This window comes from Symphalangus syndactylus, chromosome 8, assembly GCF_028878055.3.
Source record: "Symphalangus syndactylus isolate Jambi chromosome 8, NHGRI_mSymSyn1-v2.1_pri, whole genome shotgun sequence".
Lineage (NCBI taxonomy): Eukaryota > Metazoa > Chordata > Mammalia > Primates > Hylobatidae > Symphalangus > Symphalangus syndactylus.
Window position 1 is genome coordinate 91,142,912 of NC_072430.2, and position 21,455 is coordinate 91,164,366.

Consider the following 21,455-nt stretch of genomic DNA (forward strand, 5'->3'; position numbering starts at 1 on the left):
TGTGTTGTGAGACTCTGCATCTTGTTAAAATCTTCGAAGATTTTTTTGTTTACTAATAAATCCAGTTGGGTTCAGACCGTGAGTTCTATCTTGTCTTCTACTGGTGCTAGTTCGAATGTCAGTTCAGAGTTTAAATTATTATTAATTTGTTATTATTTAATTGTTATTAAATTGTTATTGTTATCTGAAACAGTCAGGGATTAGTGTAAGACTTTGGAGCTGATTCACAGACAATTCTTAAAGCTTTTGCTATGCTTATTTGGATGTGTTCCATTCAGGCAGAGTTTGGGGGTACACCAGGGAATTTTCTTCTTCACTTCTTATTTATTTATTTATTTATTATTTTTATTATTTTTTTTGGAGGTGTTGAGAGCTGCTTGATTTATTCCGATTATTTAATACATTACACAACTGTGATCCCAAACTGTGCAAAGTGAGCCTTCAACTGCAGCTGAGGAGAGGGCAGGAATGGTATACCTGGGGACGGTGGTGAGTCAGGCATGACGCGGAAGCGGCCATGATCAGGGAAGCCTCCTCCCCAGGGCCAGGGGAGTGGCCTGAGGAGCAGGACCCAAGGGTAGCCCAGGGCCGGGGAAGTGGGCAGAGACCTCCTGTTGGCCTAGGTCAAGAGCTCAGAAGTGCCACATGGCTGAGGGGGTAGTGGCCCGGGAAGTGCCAGAGGCAGGGCCAGGTGAGCACCATTTCCTTGGGGGCTGGGGGCAGGGAGGTGCCCTACAGGAGAAGCCAGGAGGGGCCTCTTGTCCCTGGGATGGGGGCCAGGCTGGAGCAGGCTGCAAGAAAGACCGGAGGCATGCGCAGGGCCTGAGAGCCTGGCTGGCTGGGCTGTTGTGTGTGTGTTGGGGGGTTCCCAGGGCAACCTGGCCCAGGGAGCAGTCCTGACTCTGCAGGCGATGCCCAGCAAGAGGCCGCAGACCCCTGAGAACTTCCCCTCCTTTCTCCCTGGCAAAGAGCTGCTGCGCAGGGAGCCACTTCTCGGGCACGTAGTGGGTGCCGCCCCTGATCAGGTAGTCCGCCATGCTGCCGCGAAACTCTGCGACATCCGCGCGCGGCCGCCTGCTGCTGCTGCCCCGGCGCTGGGGCTATGCTGCCGCTGCGAGCGGGGCGGGCCCACTTCTCTCTCACTCTTTTTTTTAAAAAATAATTTTCTCTCACAGAGTCTGTCTCTCAGGGTCCCCTTTTCCCAGTCCCTCTGGCCAGGGGTCTTCTGTCTAAGTCTTCCACACAGTTGCACAGTTCTGTGTTGTTGGATATACCCGGGGGATGAAGTAATGAAAGAAAAGACTGAAAATAAAAGTGGGAATTCCTTCCACAGTCTTTACACACAGAGGCCCCTAGAGGCCCATTTTCGTGGTTCCTCTGTCCAGAAAGATGGATTTCTAGGGCTTACATTCATGCTGCTGCCTCTGCATGCACTGAAGCTGGTCAATGAAGCTGGCCTTGGGGCAGAGGGAGAGAAAAACACATTGGGATTTCACCTTCAACCTCCACTTTCCACCTCTCAGGGTTCCAGTTTCTTAGTACTCTGACAGAAAACCAGGGTTTTCTCAAAGTTGTTGCTGTCTGTTCCCATCATATTGTTCCCTAATTTGGCCCATCCTTAAGTCAAGACCAGATGATCTTGAAGGAAAATATCCAAGGAAACTCACTATTGGCATACTGGTCATTTTTTGAGTTTTGATGTCGCTCCTCAACCTTCTTGCTATTATTTTGTTTCGGAATCATCCTCAGGTAAGTGTTTAGTATTTTGTCCTGAATTTTTAATTGTAATGAGTGAAAGAGAAAGATTCTAGCAGGCTTACTTCATCTTGGCTGGCACCTGAAGTCCATCCATAGGATATATTTTTAAATTGTTGATGTACTTGGCCACAAAGAAAGTCTTTAAGAGTTGGTAACACACAAAACATGTTCTCTGAAAACATTGCAATAAAATTAGTAAAGAATGCCAAAATATGTTTTTCCAAGTATTTTATAGCTTAAAGCAGAAATTACATTGCAAATTATAAACTAGATCTGAAAAACAAGAGAAGCACAACTGATAGACTACAACAAAAAGTATACTCACAGGAAAAATGTTAACCTTAAATGTCTGTACTAGGACAAAACAATTGGAAAATTATTAGCTAAATATTTAACTGAGGAATGTTTAAGTGAAGAAGTTAGAAAAATAGTAAATCTTAAGAAGGTAGAAAGTAATAATAACAGAAATAAAGGAATTTAGAAAACCAAGCCATAATAGGGAGATTCAGCATAGAATAAAGTTTATTTTTAGAAAAGATAAAAAACTTACACAAACCTCTAACAACATTAATCAAGAAAAACCAAAAATAGTCTACATTTTCATATTAAATTATTGAATAGTAAATTATGTATTTATAATATTTAATATAAAAATATAGATTTAATGGAATATTTCCTAGAGAATTAAACCTTATTAAAATGGATCCAGGAAGATATTTTAAAACTGAATACACTTACATGCATTAGGGAAATGCAATCAGTTGGGAAAAAAAGCAGGAGTCCTAGTTATTGACATGCTTTTATCAAACTATCAGGGAATACATAACTATTAACTTTTAAATTTTTCTAGAGAACAGAAAATGTGTTCCTGGTCAGACACTAACTATATTCTTAGGTAAATGCTTAGCACTCTCACTGGCTTAATTGGGATAATGACCAGAGTACCTACCACATAGAACTGTGATGATTAAATGGCAAAAACAAAAGAGATATGCTAAGAGCACTGACTGACACATAGTAAGTGCAAAATAAGTGTTAGCTATTCTTTTCTTCTTATTATTATGGTACCAAAACCAGAAAAGGTTAGTGCTTCAAAGAAATTCTTTAGACCAGTATTACTTAATATAGATGTAAAAATACTAAGTAACAGATTAGCTAACTAGATTCAGCAAAATATTAAAAATGCATCGTGGTCAAATAATGTGTATTCTAGGATTTCAAGGATGACTTAATATTAAAAATTTTGTTAATCTTAATATATTACTATGTTAACAGATTAAATGAGAAAAAGTTTATGATTGATTCGGTAGATTCAGAAAACTCATGCAATAAATGCAGCACCCATTTGTAATGAAAACTTTTCACAAACTGGGAAAAGGAAGGTACTTGCCCAGTTATCAAAGTGTATCTAAACCTGTAGCAAATACTATTAATGGTGAAACCTTACAAAATCTCCATTAAAGTAGAGAGATATGCAAGAATTTTATAGGAGTTTGTAATCAATGCAATAAGACAAGGATAACGAGTAAGAAGAATGAGAATTGGCATGGGAGAAAATAAATTTCATTATTTGCATATGATGTAATTATATATATATGTCAAATCTGAGATGGCTTATAAGTGAATTATTGGCACTAATAAGAGGTCAGCATGTTCCTGGATATAGAATGAATATATAAAAATCATTGACACTCTTATTTATTCCCCATATGCTTAAACTATTACAGAAACTAAGATCAAATTTATAAGAGGTACAAAAACTAAAAGGTACCTGAATATTTACTGAAGGATATGAGAGAATGCCAAAAAACTGAATATTAATTGATGGGAAAAGTTAATACTGTTAGGAAATAAATTCTCCTCCAATTAATTTACAAATCCTATATAGTATCAGTTAAACTAACTCTAAAATTTCTTTGGAATGTGAAAGGATCAGGAATATCTAAGCCTTTTTTTTCAGTAAGAAAGGAGAAGAAATTCTTTGCAGATATCAGGACAAATTGTAAAAGTGTAAGTATTCAGCTATCTTACTATTTGTACAGGCTAGACAAACCAACCAATGGAAAGAAACAAAGAACCCAGACAAAGACTTATGCATATGTAAGAACTCAGTTCAGGCATTATTAATTGGTTGTGGAATAACAAAGTCTTAAATGGTTCCAGGTAAAATTAATTATCCTTATTAAAAATTTGCAATTCATAACACATTAAAATAAATTCCAGATAGATTAAAGACCCCAATATGAGAAAAAATTTGTAAAGATTTTGGAAGGAAATATAGGAGAATCCCATATTTTAAAGAGGATGATAATAAGCACGAAACTTCAAAGAAAATTATTGATAACCTTGATCTTATTAAAATGCAAAGCTCTGTAATACAGGATACATTGAAGAAAGTTAATGAAAAATAATAATTGAAGAAAAGCAATTTATGACATTTGTAACAACAAAATATTGGTATCTTACTACAGTAAAAAAGTCTTCTGAAAATGAATATAAGCATAAGACAAATTACCTAACTGAAAATTGGGTAAATCAAACAAACTGAAGATTCTATTAAAAAAAGAAGCTGGAAAGATAGACAGCTGAAAAGATCTTTAATCTGAATAGTTGAGGGAGCATGCTCATGGTTTTGAAAATGAAATACCATTTCACAGTCACCAGACATCTGACAACTAAAACGTTGAGAATACTTAGTTTTTGGAGGTGTGGAGAAACAATCTCTCATGCACTGTCAGTGGCTGTGTAAATTAGTCAACTACTTTGGAAAAACACTTAGATAATATCAAGAACAGTGGACTATGCGTATAGTACATATCCCAGAAATTCCACTTCTAGGTGGATGCTCTACTCTTTTATATGTGCATAAGAAAACATGTACAAGATTATTCCTTGTAGCACTGTTGTTAAAAGAAAAAAGTGGGATACCATCTAAATATTTATCAAAAAAGAAGTAAGTAATTTATCATGTATTTAGTAGACTACCATCTGGCAGTTAAATTAAATGAACTAGATCTACATGAATCATCTTTGGTACATTTTGAAACCATAGGTTAAATTAAAAATTAATTGCCAGGCATGGTGGCTCACACCTGTAATCCCAGCACTTTAGGAGGCCAAGGCAGGTGGATCGCTTGAGCTTAGGAGTTCAAGACCAGCCTGGGCAACGTGGCGAAACCCCATCTCTCCAAAAATTAGCTGGGCAGGGTGGCGCACACCCGTAGTCCCAGCAACTTGAAAGGCTGAGGTGGGAGGATCACTTGAGTCTGAGAGGGGGAGGTTGCAGTGAGCTGAGATTGCTCTACTACATTTCTGCCTGGGTGACAGAGTAAGAGACTGTCTCAAATAAATAAATAATAAATAATCGATCCGAGTACGGTGGCTCACGCCTGTAATCCTAGCACTTTGGGAGGCCAAGGTGGGTGGATCAGGAGGTCAGGAGATCCAGACCAACCTGGCCAATATGGTGAAACCCCGTCTCTACTAAAAATACAAAAATTCACCATGAATGGTGGTGTGTGCCTGTAGTCCCAGCTATACTCAGGAGGCTGAGGCAGAAAAATCGCTTGAACCCAGGAGGTGGAGGTTGCAGTGAGCTGAGTTTGTGCCACTGCACTGCAGCCTGGGCGACAGAGCAAGACTCAGTCTCAAAATAAATAAATAAATAAATAAATAAATACATAATACATACTTACATAATTGAGCTGCAAATATATATTCATACAAAATTAAAAATAATGTAAAATGATTCCTGTAATTTTGCTGGCAAAATTTTATGTGGCTAAGAGCAATACAAATCAGGATAGGAAGGATATATATTCTATCAAGATATTAGTCATGTCTGAAAAGGGAGGGTGTCAGGTAGAAGGGGATGAATAATTCAGGTAAAAGGACTGGAGAAGGAAGTGAGAGGGGTTTTCTCTGCATCTGTCATTTTTTATTTTTTTCCCAAAAGTTTCTGAAACAGTTAAAAATTTAACATTTTTTAGATCTGAGTGTTAGGTACAAACTTACTTTTAAGTGTTTGAAAGATTTCATAATAAAGAAGAAAAAATGTAAAAATTGGCCAGGCATGGTGGCTCACGCTTGTAATCCCAGCACTTTGGGAGGCCGAGGCGGGCGGATCACGAGGTCAGGAGATCGAGACCATGGTGAAACCCCGTCTCTACTGAAAATACAAAAAATTAGCCGGGCGTGATGGTGGGCGCCTGTAGTCCCAGCTACTCGGAGAGGCTGAGGCAGGAGAATGGTGTGAACCCGGGAGGCGGAGCTTGCAGTGAGCCGAGATAGCGCCACTGCACTCCAGCCTGGGTGACAGAGCGAGACTCCGTCTCCAAAAAAAAAAAAAAAAAAGTAAAAATTAATTAACAAAAGAAGATATAACCACTTTGTTTTCTGTGCTGAGTGGTGCACAGCTGTATTAGCTGTAGTGTTGAGCAGCAGAGCTTCACATTTCTGCGGACTTTACATGTGAACTTCAGCTGAGCCTCACAGAGGGAATGTGTAAGCTAGAGAAGTCAAAGTCAAGAGGGAGAGAGGATACTGCTATGACTAATTATTATTATTTTTTTAAGTCACCACAAGATTCTCCACACAAACTCATGTAACTATGAGCCTTTTATATAAATTGACATATTTTGCTATTATTTTTTATACTTCTCTTCTCCTCTGGAAAAAGGGGGAAAGTGCTGGCAAAGTAAATTTTGGTGAAACTGCTGTTCTTTGTTTCCTTGAAAGCCATATGCTAATATATAGTTATAGGGAAGAGTGTTGTTTTCTCTTCTAGAATTAGTTTATGTGGTATAATTTAAGGCATATAACCCAGGGAACATATTGGTGCTGGATTTAAATCTTTGGATTTTTCTAATTTCTCTGTATATGTTTGATTTTGAGAATTTTAAAAATTTAGTGCTAAATTGCATTGACTACTACTACAGAATAAAATTGTAGTTTTTGCCAGGTAATCTCTTCCTCCCACCCCAATACCACACATGCATACACACACATAGTTTTTTTCCCATCAATTTTTGTTTCATTTTAAATAAAATTAAGGGATTATTTATAAAAATTAAGCACATATTAGCAATTCAGATCAATTTAAAAAGTTAAAATGGTTTTGTATGTCAACCTGAAGCAATGATTTTAAAAAGTAATATAATTTCATTATATGACAATATTAAATAATTCCTCTGGTTGTGAGAAGCAAAGTTAGGGTTAGTTGGTGCAGTGATTAATTTTATGTGTCAACTTGGCTAGGCCATAGTATCCCATTGTTTAGTCAAACACCAATCTAGACATTTTTATGAAGGTAGTTTTTAGATGTGATTGATAGCTAATTAATAGACTTTGGGTACAGCAGATTACCCTCCAAAATGTGGGTGGGCCTCATCCCATTAGTTGAGGCCTTAAGGACAAAGACAGTGATTTCCCAAAGAAGGAATTCTTCTCTATAATATAGAAATCCTGTCTGGGTTTCCAGCCTGTGGCCCTGTGGAACTTGGACTCAAGACTGCAACAGCAACTCTCATTTGACTATACGTGCTGGACTGGCCTATGTAGTTTGTACTTGCCAACCCCCACAATTGCATGTTACAATTCCTTAAAATCAATCAATTTCTCTGCCTCTTTCTCTGTCTATCTCTCTCTATAGACATGAATATATCTATAAAGATATCTATATAGCTATTTATCCTATCTTATCTATTTATCTATCATCTTTCTATCACCTATCTGTATCTATCTATCTATCTATCTATCTGTCTGTCTGTCTGTCTGTCTATATCTAGATACATAGACACCTCTCTCAATCCCTTCCCCCACCTTCATTTTATTAGTTCTGTTTTTTTTTTCTGGAGAACTCTAATATAGTTGGCTATTAGCCAGTTGAAATTAGTCATCATCAATATTAGATTTTTCCAACTATTGTAACATATTGTAGGTATACAAACTTTTGGAAACACCTACGACAGTTTTTCTTCCCACAGTACAAATGAGCTTATTTGGGAATATGCAGGGTGTTGCAATCTAGGATATGCAGCCTATGATGCGTCATAGGCATACCCTTGGGGTTGAAGCTTCTTCGTCTTCATGTAAAGATGACTATGTAAGCAGCCTTGAAAAAAGGTCATAGGTCACTGAAGCTCATTATAGGAGTTGGTGTTTGTTCATGGGTAGAAACAACCTTGCTAGGTAAGTATTCTTGTGCAGATGGCTAATCTGGAACATTGGTCTTGAGGAATGCCATGTGATAAGTCCTGTTACAGTCATATGTGCATAATAGCTCCTCCTTATGCTTCCTGCCTCCATTTTGTTAGGGTTTTGACATGAGTCACTCCATTTTGATACTGGCAACTTTCACAGGCTCAACTCTGAATACAAGGAGGACAAGAGGGAATTTAGGGCCAAGGAGCAGAGTAAAGGGGTCAGTGGATGAAAAAATTACTCAGAGGTGACATTAAAGTTAGGGAAATTCTTGTTGAATTGCCTTAACAGGATTCTTGGTAAAGGCAGGCTAAGATGATAAGATAGCAAGGATAGGGAATAAGGAATTTAACCAGATATAGATTGTGATCAGGGTGGGAGGATGACAGCAGAATTTCTTGCTAAGACTGGGCTGAGAAGGCTTAGTTGACAAGAGGCCTCAGAGAAGCCTGACTAAAGTTTGGTCAAGGAGAGTTTCTGTCACGTTTAATGGGTCTGAGATCTCAAATGCCTGTCTTATTGTAACCTGTAACCCAGGTAACCATATTTAAGTGGACACTTCTGATTTTGATAAGGGTTAAATACTTGTGAGGTCTCTCTGTTAGGCCTGCCCCATATCTTTTACACCTGCTTCTTTCCTGTAAAGGCCAAGAGGGGGGTTGGGCATCAACACAGCCCTAGGGCTGCCCTGGCTTTATTTCAAGAGTTTACAGCTATTCTGGAGGCTGAGGTAGGAGGAACGCTTGAGCCCAGGAGTTTGAGGCTTCAGTGAGTTATGATTATGCCACTGCACTCCAGCCAGAGTGAGAGAGTGAGACCCTGTCTCACAGAAACAAAGAGTTTAAATTGCTGTAAGATTGGTGAAGAGACCATCTCCATACATGCTTGGGTCACATGCTCATTCAGCTCCACTCGGTGCTTCTGAACAAAGCTGCCCTTTCCACTCTTATCTCAGCCTCCTAGTATGCATGGCATCCCCTTCTCCTCTCTGCACACACCCCTTTCTACACACTCCCCTCTCTGCACACACTCCTCTCTCTGTCCCATCCAGGCCCAGTGCCCCCCAATAAAGGGGCTATGTTCCCTGTGCATCTGGGCTTGATCAGAACCATGTCTAGGACAGTTTTTTTAATGCCAAAAATAATTGAACTCCATTTACTGCACTGACTGGAAAACAGTTGCCAATATTTGGGATTCAAAGTACATAAGCAATTGCTAAGGCCTAGACTGAATCCCTCTATCTGACCCTCTCCCTGTAGCTTTCCACTGTTCCATGGCAAAGAGTCAGGAGGAGGCCCTGTGTCCAGAAGGACGTCCTGAGGAAACAGAGCTGTAAGGAGCACGAACATGTAGTAGCATATATAAGGCTGTTTTACAGAGTTGGAAGGGACAAGAAAACAGAAAAGTGAAGAGGAAGGTAAGTCCTTGGTATGCTGGCTATTAATCATCAACATAGTAAGAGAGAAACAATTTTCTAATTTCTGTAGGACCTGGACATAAAATAGCGTGGCTTCCACACGTGGATAATTCAGTCTGTGTGTACTGAAGTAGGAGTGAAAAAAAAAAAAGCTTTGAACCCACTGTAGGAAGAAGGAGGATGTTAACAACTCCACCCTTTCCTCTGCCTTGTGCTTAAATCTTTCTTTGTGTTCTATTGTGTGATCTGGACACTTGGGAGATAATTTTTTCTGGAAAAAGCAACTGGGCAACTAGAATGTTTGCAGAGGGGAGTTGAATAATTAAAAATTTTAAATGGCAGACACATGATTCACTTGGGTTTCCTACACACCCAGTTCTGCCAATAAATAGATGAGATCAGTTTTCTCATCTGTGAAATAAAGGAGTTGGATGTCTTCACTAGATGATCTCTACAGTCTCTTACAGTTTAAAAATTTTATGAAAAAGTACAATGCAGAGAAAAAACAGTTAAGGTCTCTTATTCTCCTCTCAACCACATGACAACCAGATTTACAATTTGGTTTATTCCATATAAAGAGTGTTTGTTACACAAAGAAAAGAAAGACAATTTATTTTATAAACTAAATATATAAAGCACTACTGAAAATAGACTGTGGATACAGCCAGAAGTTTAATAACAGTACTTACCTGTAGTTTTAGCTTTTCAGAAATAAAGCAAAGTTAATATTAGTTAAAAGAGATCCTGGCAAAATATTTAATCTTAATAGGGGTAATATAAAAAGTTATTTTAAGTTGTATTTTCTGCCTGTACTATATTTTTGAAAACTATTTTTTATGAGCCTTATTTTTTCATCTTTAAAATTGGAATAACAATTTCTTAATTAGGTGCTTATAAACATTAAATGAAGTATTATATGTGAAACTCCCTAATATATCCAATGCTGACTCTTAGCTTGCAAACATTCTCTTCCTTTCTTCTTTAGTATTCCTCATCTTGATGATTTATTCATCAGTATTTCTCTGTTGCCAAGCTAGAAAGCTAGGATGAACATAAATCAATGCTTTTCAAACTGTGGTGATATAATCAATTTACGCAGACAATATTTTAAAATAGAAACAATGGAATATAAAAAATTAGGGACCATTGCAAATACAACGGTACAAATTGCAATAATACTTAGCAAAGGTATGTATTATTTTGTAAAATTTTGTTGATTAAAGAGTATGTTTGTGTATGGGGAGTCTCAGGAGAGGGAAGGTCTTTTGTTATAGAATGCATTTCTTTTTACAGTAAAAATGTCTGAGAAACACTATCCTAAGATATGCTGTGTCTCTCCTATGTGCACTTGTTCTCTAGCTTATCAATTTTATCTTCCGAAGAAACTTCGGATCTGTACCCCTTTCTATTTTCTGCCATTGCCTTAGTGTAAGCCTTAATAATTTTAGTTCCCTTGTCATCAAAATTTTTCACACTCCAAACTGCTACTTGAGATCTTCCTAATAAAATTTATATCTAAACAGGTGAACCCTACAGACAGATGCTATTTTTAGAGTGAAGGGTCAGTGTTTAATAACCATCACATGTATTGGGGTGTTTCAAATATATGGTTGTAAAATAAACTAATGCCTCAGACACTTCCTTAGTTCCCCTCATGACTTTCTCCGTTTCAAATTTTGTTCCAGCCTCAGCCTGTGGAACAGTTAGATCCTTGCAGAATTCTGTAACTCTCTGCAGTGACAATTACTCATCTCTAGTATGCATCCTTTGCTGACTGTCTAGCTGACTTAGTGCAGGGCAGTAGAGCAGAATCATCTTTTAAAACTGTAAGTCAGACCACTTCACTCCTCAGTCTAAGCCCTTCGGTGGCTTCACTTGCTGGCTCCACTCCAAGTCCACCTCCTCACACTGGCCTACAGGTCCCCATATGATTGATTCTTCATGTCCTTATCTCTTATTTATCAGCTCACCCTTCTCTTTCCCTTGATCACCGTTCCCCTGTTGGAGATATTGCCTCTGTATTTTTATTATTATTGTTCTGGATTGAGACTTGAAAATGAACCCATGTCTGATTCAGGATGAGAATATTTGGGAAGGGAGAAGCTGAGTCTTGCTTACTTCTGTGATTTTTCATAGTGAATGGATGGGGTCAGGCCCACTTAGTGGGTTAGGATTCAGTCAACTGATCGAGTATGTGTTCAGCTGTCTGGGAGTGGGGTAGGTGGTGTAAAGGTATCCTCATGAGCATCCTCCCAAACCCATCTGGTAACAAGCTGATTCCTGCAAACCACATACCTTATCAGATAGGACTCTGTTGTCAATAAAGTTAATGTAGAATAGTGGCTGAAGGCTGAAGAATAGAATAACAGCTAAGGGAAAAATAAAGATTCAGAACTCAACAAGGAGTGAAATGTTTATTTACAACCCTGGCTTGGGGGTACATAATCTCATCAACTCAGATAATTAAATGTTATGAAAAAAGATCATAATAACAATAACTGATCTGAGGTAACAAATATACTCCTGGCTATGGTTAGAATGTTTGTGTCCCCTCCAAAATTCATGTTGAAACTTAATCCCCAATGCAGCAGTATTAAGAGGTGTGGCCTTTAGGAGATGATGAGGTCATAAGGGCTCCACCCTCATGAATGGATTAATGCTTTTTAAAAGTGCTGAAGGGGACTAACTCAATCCCTTTTTTGCCCTTTCATCCCTCTGCCATGTGAGGAAGCAGTGTTCATGGCTCCATCTTGGAAGCAGACACTGAGCCCTCACTAGAAACCAAACTTGCTGGTGCCTTGTTATTAAACTTCCCAGCCTTCAGAACTGTGAGAAATAAATTTCCATTATTTATAACATACCTATTCTTAGGTATTTTCTTATAGCAGATCAAATTAAGACATTCTTTTTGGTCAAGTAAGCATAGACACTTAAATTTAGGGAAAAAAGTAAAGATTTGATGAAGTAGAATAATCTCATAAAATCTTTTTTTTTTTTTTTTTTTTTGACAAAGTCTCTTTCTGTCACCAGGCTAGAGTGCTAGAGTGCTGTGGCACGATCTCGGCTCCCTGCAAACTCCGACTCCCTAGTTCAGGCGATTCTCCTGCCTCAGCCTCCTGAGTAGCTGGAATTACAGCTGGAATTACCACGCCCAGCTAATTTTTGTATTTTTAGTAGAGACGGGGTTTTACCGTGTTGGCCAGGATGGTCTCAATCTCCTGACCTTGTGATTTGCCTGCCTTGGCCTTCCAAAGTGCTGGGATTACAGGTGTGAGCCACTGTGTCTGGCCCAATATTTTGGTTTTTAAACATTTAAAATAATCATGATAATGAGAATCTATACTGATTAAGATATATGAACTATTTGACAGAGTATAAAAGATCAGAAACACAGACATAATTTTGGCTCTGTCAAAATTTTAATTTAAAATGTGTAGGAGAATTTTATTTGTATATTTAAGAAAAACTGATTTACATTTATATTTGGTTCATTCAATTTACGAAAGTTGCTTAAACACCTAGCAGTAATTTGCTAGTTAGGCATTTGTATTAGTTTTCTAAGTTGCTGTAATAAAGGACCACAGATGGAAGGCTTAAACAACAGAAATGGATTGTTTCACAGTTCTGGAGTCTAGAAGTCTGCAGTCAAGTTGTTGGCCAGGTTGGTTCCTTCTGAGGGCTCTCATGGAGACTCTGTCCCATGCCTTTCTCCAAGCTTCTGGTGGTTTTCCGGCAATCTTTAGTCTTGTCCCTTGACTTGAAGAAGCATCACCTTGATCTCTGCCTCCTTCTTCAGATGTTATTATTTCTGTGTGTGTTCCTGTGTCCAAATTTTCCTGTTTTATAAAGACACATCAGTCAAATTGGATTAGAAACCCACCCTACTCCTATATAATCTTACTTTAACTAAGTATGTCTGCAGTGGCCCTACCTCCAAATAATTTTACATTCTGAGGTGCTGGGAATTTCTTCAACATATGAATTTCTGAAAGACACAATTAAACCCATAATAGTGTTTGTTTGACTTATCAGAAGTTTGAATTGTTTTAAAAAATCAGCTATGTTTTTTAAAATGATAAATTTTGCCATTTTTATTTTAAATAGACTTAAGATTTTAAAAATTTGCATTAACATGAAAAATTTAGATTAAAGATTTTTAATTTTAATTAATGAGCTAAAACACAGGCAGTTTTGTGTTTTTTTGGTTTTTGTTTTTGTGTTTGGACAAAAGATATATTATGCAAACACTAACTTAAAAAACTTCCAGTGGTGGGCACATGACTGAGGCCTGACTATTCAGCAGAATCCACTTCCCTAGCCGCAATGATTCATTCAGTGAGGCACATGTGACCCAAGTCAGTCCAACCAGAGCTAATCTCAGGACTTCCTTGTGCAACTGAAAATAGGGGTTCCCTGTTCCCCTGGGGTTGCTGTCAATAAGAATAGTGTAAACCTGGAGCTGTCAGGGGTCACTATTCAGAATCTGAAAATGAGGCTAATGCAAAGGAAAGTGGACTCAAGAAATGAAGAGACTCATGGCCCAAGTGGTATAAGTTGAGCTCCCAGACACTGCTAACACAGACAGTTTTAAATTTTGCTTTCCACACTTACATCTTCCTAGTATTAAACACTCAACCAACACTGTTTGCCAGTCCAAGGACAGCTGAACATAATACTGTATGCCACGACCTTGGTCACCAATAATTCTTTATGTGCATTCAACTTGTACCTAAAAAATAAAAAACATACTGAGACTAATATTTCATTCCATAAAAATCTGAATCAATGTGAGTTTATTTTTATTTTGTGACTAGAACTAATTGAAATAGAAAACTAAGCTAGCTTGAAGTGGCTTATTTTCACATTGGAGACTGGAATCTAGAAATTAGACTTTTGCCATTATTATGACATTAAAGCAATCTGGAGTAAATTGCCTTCAAATATACAGAGTTGATAAAGTCAATTTTGGCACAGTTTATATTATAGGACTGATATAATCATTCTGATTTTCCTGTGTACCAAATACACAAAGATTAATGTTTTTCAAAAAGTTATATGATTTTTCTTTAATAGTTTTTATATATTAGGTGTAAAAATTTATTACACCACTTTATAAGTAGATGTTCTAAAGTAAAAAGACTAATCTGATTAAAAAACATATGCCTAGGTTGATGTTATCCCATTAGTACTTTTAAATGTATTTTGTGTCTATTCAATAGAAAATAGAATACTGATATGGTTTGGCTCTGTGTCCCCACCCAAATCTCATCTTGTAGCTCCTGTAATTCCCACATGTGAATTGTGGGAGGGACCTGGTGGGAGGTAATTGAATCGTGGATCTTTCCCGTGCTGTTTTTGTGATAAGTCTCATGAGATCTGATGGTTTTAAAAGTGGGAGTTTCCCTGCACATGCTGTCTGTCTTGTCTGCTGCCATGTGAGACATGCCTTTCACCTTCTGCCATGATTATGAGGCCTCCGCAGCCACATGGAACTGTAAGTCCATTAAACCTCTTTCTTTTGTAAATTGCCCAGTCTCGGATATGTCTTTATCAGCAGTGTAAAAATGGACTAATACAAATACTAAAACTTGGTTCCTAGTCTCTTCACTTATTACCTTCTTTAACCATTAAAAAAATATATAACTTCAGTACTGAATTAGTGCAATATTTTCACACTAGAAAACCCCCACAAACCCTTCATCTTTAATGTTATTTGCAAGAGCAAAAGAAAATTAAGTACCGCAACCAAACAAGTCAAATAAATTTTAATATTAAATATACCTTTTCAAACCTTTTAAAGTGTATTACTGGATATACTTTTTCAAATGTTAGTATTAAATATAGCATTTTAAACTTGTCATACTCCTCCCTGGTATGTATGTGTGTGTAAAAGGAGGTAACACAGCCGTTGTCTCTCTTTCTCTGTCTCCTCAGGCTGAAAATCAATGAATTTGTTTAAATTGTTGACTAGATTATTATGGCAGCAGAGATTTATTTTTATTTTTTAAAAAATTTATGTGATTGGAATGTGAAGATGTCTATCCTTATTTGGAAAGAAAAGAATAGGGTCCAGGGGGAACATCTGTTAGAGTTGTTGATTTGAGGAACTATAAAGGTTTGTGTTCATCAGAATCAATATTATGGTAGTTATGGAAACAGGGAGATCACTGTGAGCTAAGGCCTTAGGGAGCTCTGTAAACCAGAAGGAAGAACACAGAAGCTGAGGGCTAACGTGTTCTGAATTTGATGCATGTAATTCTAAGAATTTTTTTAGAGTGCACTACAATAATCGTTACTACACGTAAACGTATAGCACAACTTCCATGGGAAGAGAGTTTTGCCAGATTTTGTAAAATCTATTGGTTTTTGAACTACTTTTTTTTTTTTTTTTTTTACCTTCTATTGCATTCAACGTTTTGCTCAGTAAAATTTGCTGTGCAAGTGTCCCGGAAATGCAGTTCTTATTTGCTCAGCAAGCCAGATTCTTGCAATCTATCCTGGAGAAGTCATTCAAGAAAGTTGGCCAGTTCCATACTTTTCAAGGTTTATTTTAAATCTCTATTGCATGGCAAAGCAAGACGGAACCCCCCACACCCCCCGAAAATCCTACATCATTAAGAATAAAATTCAGTCTTTCTAGGTCCTTCCTGATCTCAATTAATTTCTTAAGAATTGATTTAGTTCCTGTTTTAGGGCTCTCCTCCCTAGAATTTTGTAGCCCAAGGCTCCATTGTAAGATGTTTGAAACTTATGAATAAAAATATTGTTCAATTCAGGGTTAGGATGAATGATTCTGGGTCAGCTAGGTAACTATCTAAGTATGTCTTCAGTGAAATCTAAAGATGGTAATGAAAATACTGATCTATTATCTTTATAATAATTTGAAATTTTTAGGACTGAAGGTTTAAAAAATTCTAAAAATTTATAGATAAAAAATAAAAGCATGAGTAGACCATAAATGAAAATTTCATTATCATAAAACTCGCTACTGTCTGAGGCAGAATTCTTTTGAGTCTCTTTATCACAGCAATTTTGTTGGGTATAATTATCTTTTTTTTTTTTTTTTTTTTTTTTGAGACAGAGTCTCGCTCTGTCGCCCGGGCTGGAGTGCAGTGGCGCAATCTTGGCTCACTGCAAGCTCCGCCTCCCGGGTTCACGCCATTCTCCTGCCTCAGCCTCCGAGTAGCTGGGACTACAGGCGCCCGCCACCGCGCCCGGCTAATTTTTTGTATTTTTTAGTAGAGACGGGGTTTCACCGTGGTCTCGATCTCCTGACCTCGTGACCCGCCCGCCTCGGCCTCCCAAAGTGCTGGGATTACAAGCGTGAGCCACCGCGCCCGGCCTGGGTATAATTATCTTGATTTAACATAGGAGAGGCCTGAAACCTAGAAAAGTGATAGAATCTGACAAAAACATATAGTTGCTTGAAGGGAAGACTCAGAGTTTGAATTTATTTCTCATTTCAAAGTCCCATTGTTTCCAATACATGATGCTGTTCCCCAGAGGCAATATTTAAAATGAGAAAATATCATTCCTTATCCCCTTGATATACTGAGTGAGTGACCATTGTTTAGAAAAAAAACGTATCCAAAGCAAACACAATGAAGATTTCTTTCCTTTTCTGTTTTTTCAGCTGATGTAAAGTTCTGATGTTAAAACTAAAAATGAAGTTTTCATTAAATAGAAAACTTCTCAGCAGAGAACGAAGTGTTTTTCAAGGAAATCTAATTTATTTATTTTTCAGTAATAGGGTACACTAACTAAAAATGTGGTCTTCATTTTTTCCTGTTTTTTTTTTTTTTTTTTTTGTGCCAAACATTGATGGGGTGAAGTAAAAAGAAAATAAAAGAAACCAGACCAAACCAAACCATAAACAATTGTTTTTTATAAACTGCAAGCAATGGAGGGCATACAAACTTAAATTTACCTTTCAGGTAAATCTTATCTTTGGATAACTGTCCCGAGCCCATTCAGTTAAAGAAATGTACAGGAATTACACAACCATTGCTTGTGGAAAAAGCTTGAAGTAACTCAGATATATATATATTTTACTTTAAAAGCTAAGAGTTCTGATGACTCTTGCTGAGTGCATATTTCAGGCAGTTTCTTTAGGAAAATATATATTTATGTATGGTTTTAATTATTTTTGTATGTGTGCAGAGATGAGGGTGTTATTTTTCAGTCTGAGGGGTAGGTTAGAATTAGTCTGAGTTAGAATAGTTAAAGTTCTTTATAGAATTTTTATAACAACTATTATCCAATATGCAAAAACAGGTTTATTGCCCCACTACTCTGCTTTTATAAATTTCTTAGACAGAATATTTACACTGCATAGCTAAACCCATTTTGTGGCTAATACATCGAAGAGGGACAGCCACTCTACTGGTCAACACATTAGGTAAGACATAAACAGAAAAGTGAGTATGAGGTCAACTCTAGACCATGGAATTTCTCAGAACAGCTGGTAATAAGCTGTACCTCCATTTGTAGCTGAGATTTTTATGCCACAGTTTTCCCAAGCAGTTTTCATATTCTAGGTGGGTCTTTTAGTACCTAGTAACTGTTAGAGGTATCCTTGCTCTAGGGGTAGGACAAATGGCTTGTGCCAGGGATAAATCCTTAAATTTGGACTCAGATACTGCTGGTTAGCCGCATATCTTTTAATAAAGCACTGCATTTCTAAATATGTCCAGACTTAAGTGTACTCTTGTCACTTCAAATACTTATTAACTGAGGCAATCTGTGGCTCACAAGTGAATAGAAGCCGAGACAGAAATCTCTGTGAAGGTCAAACCCTCGTGACATCATGCTTTAAGAGAAACTATAAAAATGGATTTGGACTGGATTTGGCATTTCTTAATGTGTACAGGACTACTGATAACCTTGTTAATAGTATTATTTAAAACAAAATTATCTAGAATAAATTGATAGATGATTATGTTCAGATGTAAATTTTCTCTGAGTAAGACGGCAAAGGCACACCCAACTTCTTGGTTTTTCCAAAGGCAGAATTGTGACATTTTTAAACATCCTGTGAAGTGGTTCACTTTGAATTGGGAAAATAATGAGAAGGGAGAATTTAAACTACAGGTTTTTTTTTTCCTCTAAGAGTGTACCTGGAACTTGTATTATGGGCACATTTATGCTGTGTTTACTGTCCTGATCATGGGCTTGAACTTGGTATATGAAAGTAGAGACTGTATTTGTTTTATTCACTATTTATTCATTATACTGACCTCCATATTATCTGACACATGTGCTTCCTCCCCCAAGAAAACCTTTTATTGAGGTATAATTTACATATCAATAAAATATATGGATTTTTAAGAGTATAGTTTAGTGGGTTTTGTCAAATTTATACATCTGTGTAACCACCACCCCAGTCAAGATACAGAACATTTCCATCACTCAAGAAACTATCTCCATGCCTCTTTCCAGTCAACATCTTCCCTTGCCCACCAGGCAACTACACTTCAATTTCTTTTACTTTGGCTTAGTTTTGCTATAATAATAATGATATATTGTATACTCCTGTGGTAATCCTCTTTTATATAGCATAGTGTTTTTGAGATTCATCTACCTTATTGTTACATCCTTAGGTGTTCTTTTTTATTGTTGAGTAGCACTAGAGTATATGAATCCACAATGTTTTTATCCATTCACTTGCAGGAGCCTTAAGGATGTTTCCAATTTGAGGTTATAAATAATATCATTTCTATAAACATTCTTGTACAAGTATTATTGCAAAAGTATGTTTTTATTTCTCTGATAAATATGTAGGAGCAAAATTGCTACATAATTTGGGTAGGTATATGTTTAACTTTATAACAAATTTCTAAATATTTTCCAAAAATGATTGATTATTTTATAATATCACTCAACCAAATATGAGGGTTCCAGTTGCCCCACATTTTCACCAAAAATTGTATTTTAAATTTTTAAAATTTGAGGGCTTGGTGAGGTGTCATGTTGGTAATCCCAGCATTTGGGGAGGCCAAGGAAGGAGGATTGCTTGAGCCGAAGAGTTTGATACCAGTCTGGGAAGCATAACAAGACCATATCTTTTTAAATTAGTTAGGCATGGCAGCATGTGCACATAACCTAGCTACTTGGGAGGCTGAGGCAGGAGGATAGTTGAGCCTAGGAGTTCAAGGCTGCTGTGAGCTATGATTGTGTCACTGCGCTCCAGCCTGAGCAGCAGATTGAGATCCTGTCTCAAAAAAAAAAAAAATTAGTTATCTTTGAAGATGTGAACTATCTCCTTGTGGTTTTGATTTACATTTCCCTAATGAATAATGATATTTTTTCCCTATGTGACAAAATATCGAGCAATGAAAAGTGATATTGAGCAGATTTCATATGTCTATTGGTCATTCATATATCTTTCTTTGTGAAATGTCTGTTAAGGGTTTACCCATTTACAAAATTAGGTTGTTTGACTTTTTAATTATTGAATTATAGAAACTTCTAAAATATATTTTAGGCAAGTTCCTTTGTCATATATCTGTATTGCATGTTTTCTCCCAGTTTGTGATAGGTCTTTTTATTTTCTTAATAGTATTTTCTATTGAATAGAAATATCTAATTTTGATAAAGTGTAATTTATAATTTTTCTTCAACAGTTAAGACTTTTAATAAGGCTTTGCCTGCCCATATTTGCAAATATATTCTATATTTTCTTTAAAATTTTTTATACTTTTAGCCACTTAGTTTAGGTGTATGACCCATGTCAAATTAATTTTTGTGTATGGTGTGAGTAGGGGTCAAATCTATCATAAGTAGACAGAAAGGTAGAAAAGGAACGCCTTTACAGAAAAGACATAAATGCAACCCATAAGCTCTAAGAACAATCATATGTGGTAACAATTTAAGTTCTTTAGGTTGTTTTGAATTCCTTTATAGTAGAGTGTTCAGTAAAATCTTATTCATGTTACAAAACAAGAGACAGTGGCTCTTGTAATGTCTTAAAGACCTGAAACAAATCAGCCTGAGTGACTCCAGTTCTTAAGTTACAAGGGGAAAAAATTTCAAGGATTCTTAAAAACATTTGGGGAGAGGCTTTGAGATGGCTTGCCTCCTCCACAAAGAATATCCAAAACAGGGAGTTTATAATAACACTTTGAATAGAGCATTGAAGAGAGAACACTAGAATTCAGCAGAGAAGTGAAGGGAAACAGCTAAGACACAGAAGAGGGAAGTGAGGCAGCTGGCCCAGCTGGGATTGGCAATGTATTAGTCCATTTACACACTGCTATAAAGAACTTCCTGAGACTGGATAATTTATAAAGGAAAAGGGTTTAATTGACTCACAGTTCTGCATGGCTGGAGAGGAACTTAAAATCATGGTGGAAGTGGAAGCAGGCACCGTCTGCACAAGGTGTCAGGAGAAAGACAGCGTGTGAAGGAGGAACTGTCAAACACTTATAAAGCCATCAGATCTCATGAGAATTCACTGACTATCATGAGAACAGCGGGAGGAAACTGCTTCCATCATTCAGTCACCTTCCTCCCTTGACATGTGGGGATTATAATTCGAGATGAGATTTGGACGGGGACACAGAGCCAAACCATATCAGGCAAGGATATGATGGAGGTTCTCCAATGCAGGGAAAGAGTAAGTGAGAGATCCCTCAGTGGTCCTAGTGCTTGAGCATGCTGCCTGGGTGACTAGAGATTGCACTGTCCCATCTGTTGCTCTAGGCACACATGTGGACCATCAGAATGCCTGACAAAAGACCCAGTCCTACTTCTGCCAGTTCCCAAGAGTGCCATCCAGGAACCTGGAGATTGCCTTGTCCCATCTGTCACCTCAGAAGCATACATGCACCATTAGGATGTCTGACAAAAGACTCACCCCTCCCTCTGCATTCCTCACTACCTGCTGCTGGTGCCCAGCATGCTGTCTGGGGGCCTGGAGATCACCTCACACCACCCACCATAGCCTGTGCCTGTGTGTACCACTGGGGGGCCTGAAGACAGGCTCACTCTGCCTGGTACCACTTTCCCAATGACTATGCACAGTGCCCTGGGAGCCAGGAAATCACTCTGCCCCATTGATATCTCTGGGTGTGCACACACA

At 37.5% G+C, this 21,455-nt stretch overlaps 1 long non-coding RNA gene across 1 annotated transcript in view; it reads left to right on the forward strand.

The window, feature by feature from the left end:
• Positions 1–21,455, forward strand: part of LOC134737463 (uncharacterized) — a 232,644-nt gene that overhangs the window by 41,962 nt on the left and 169,227 nt on the right. The window contains exon 2 of the long non-coding RNA XR_010122388.1: positions 9,219–9,376. This is a non-coding gene — a long non-coding RNA (uncharacterized lncRNA). The remainder of the gene's footprint in view (positions 1–9,218; positions 9,377–21,455) is intronic.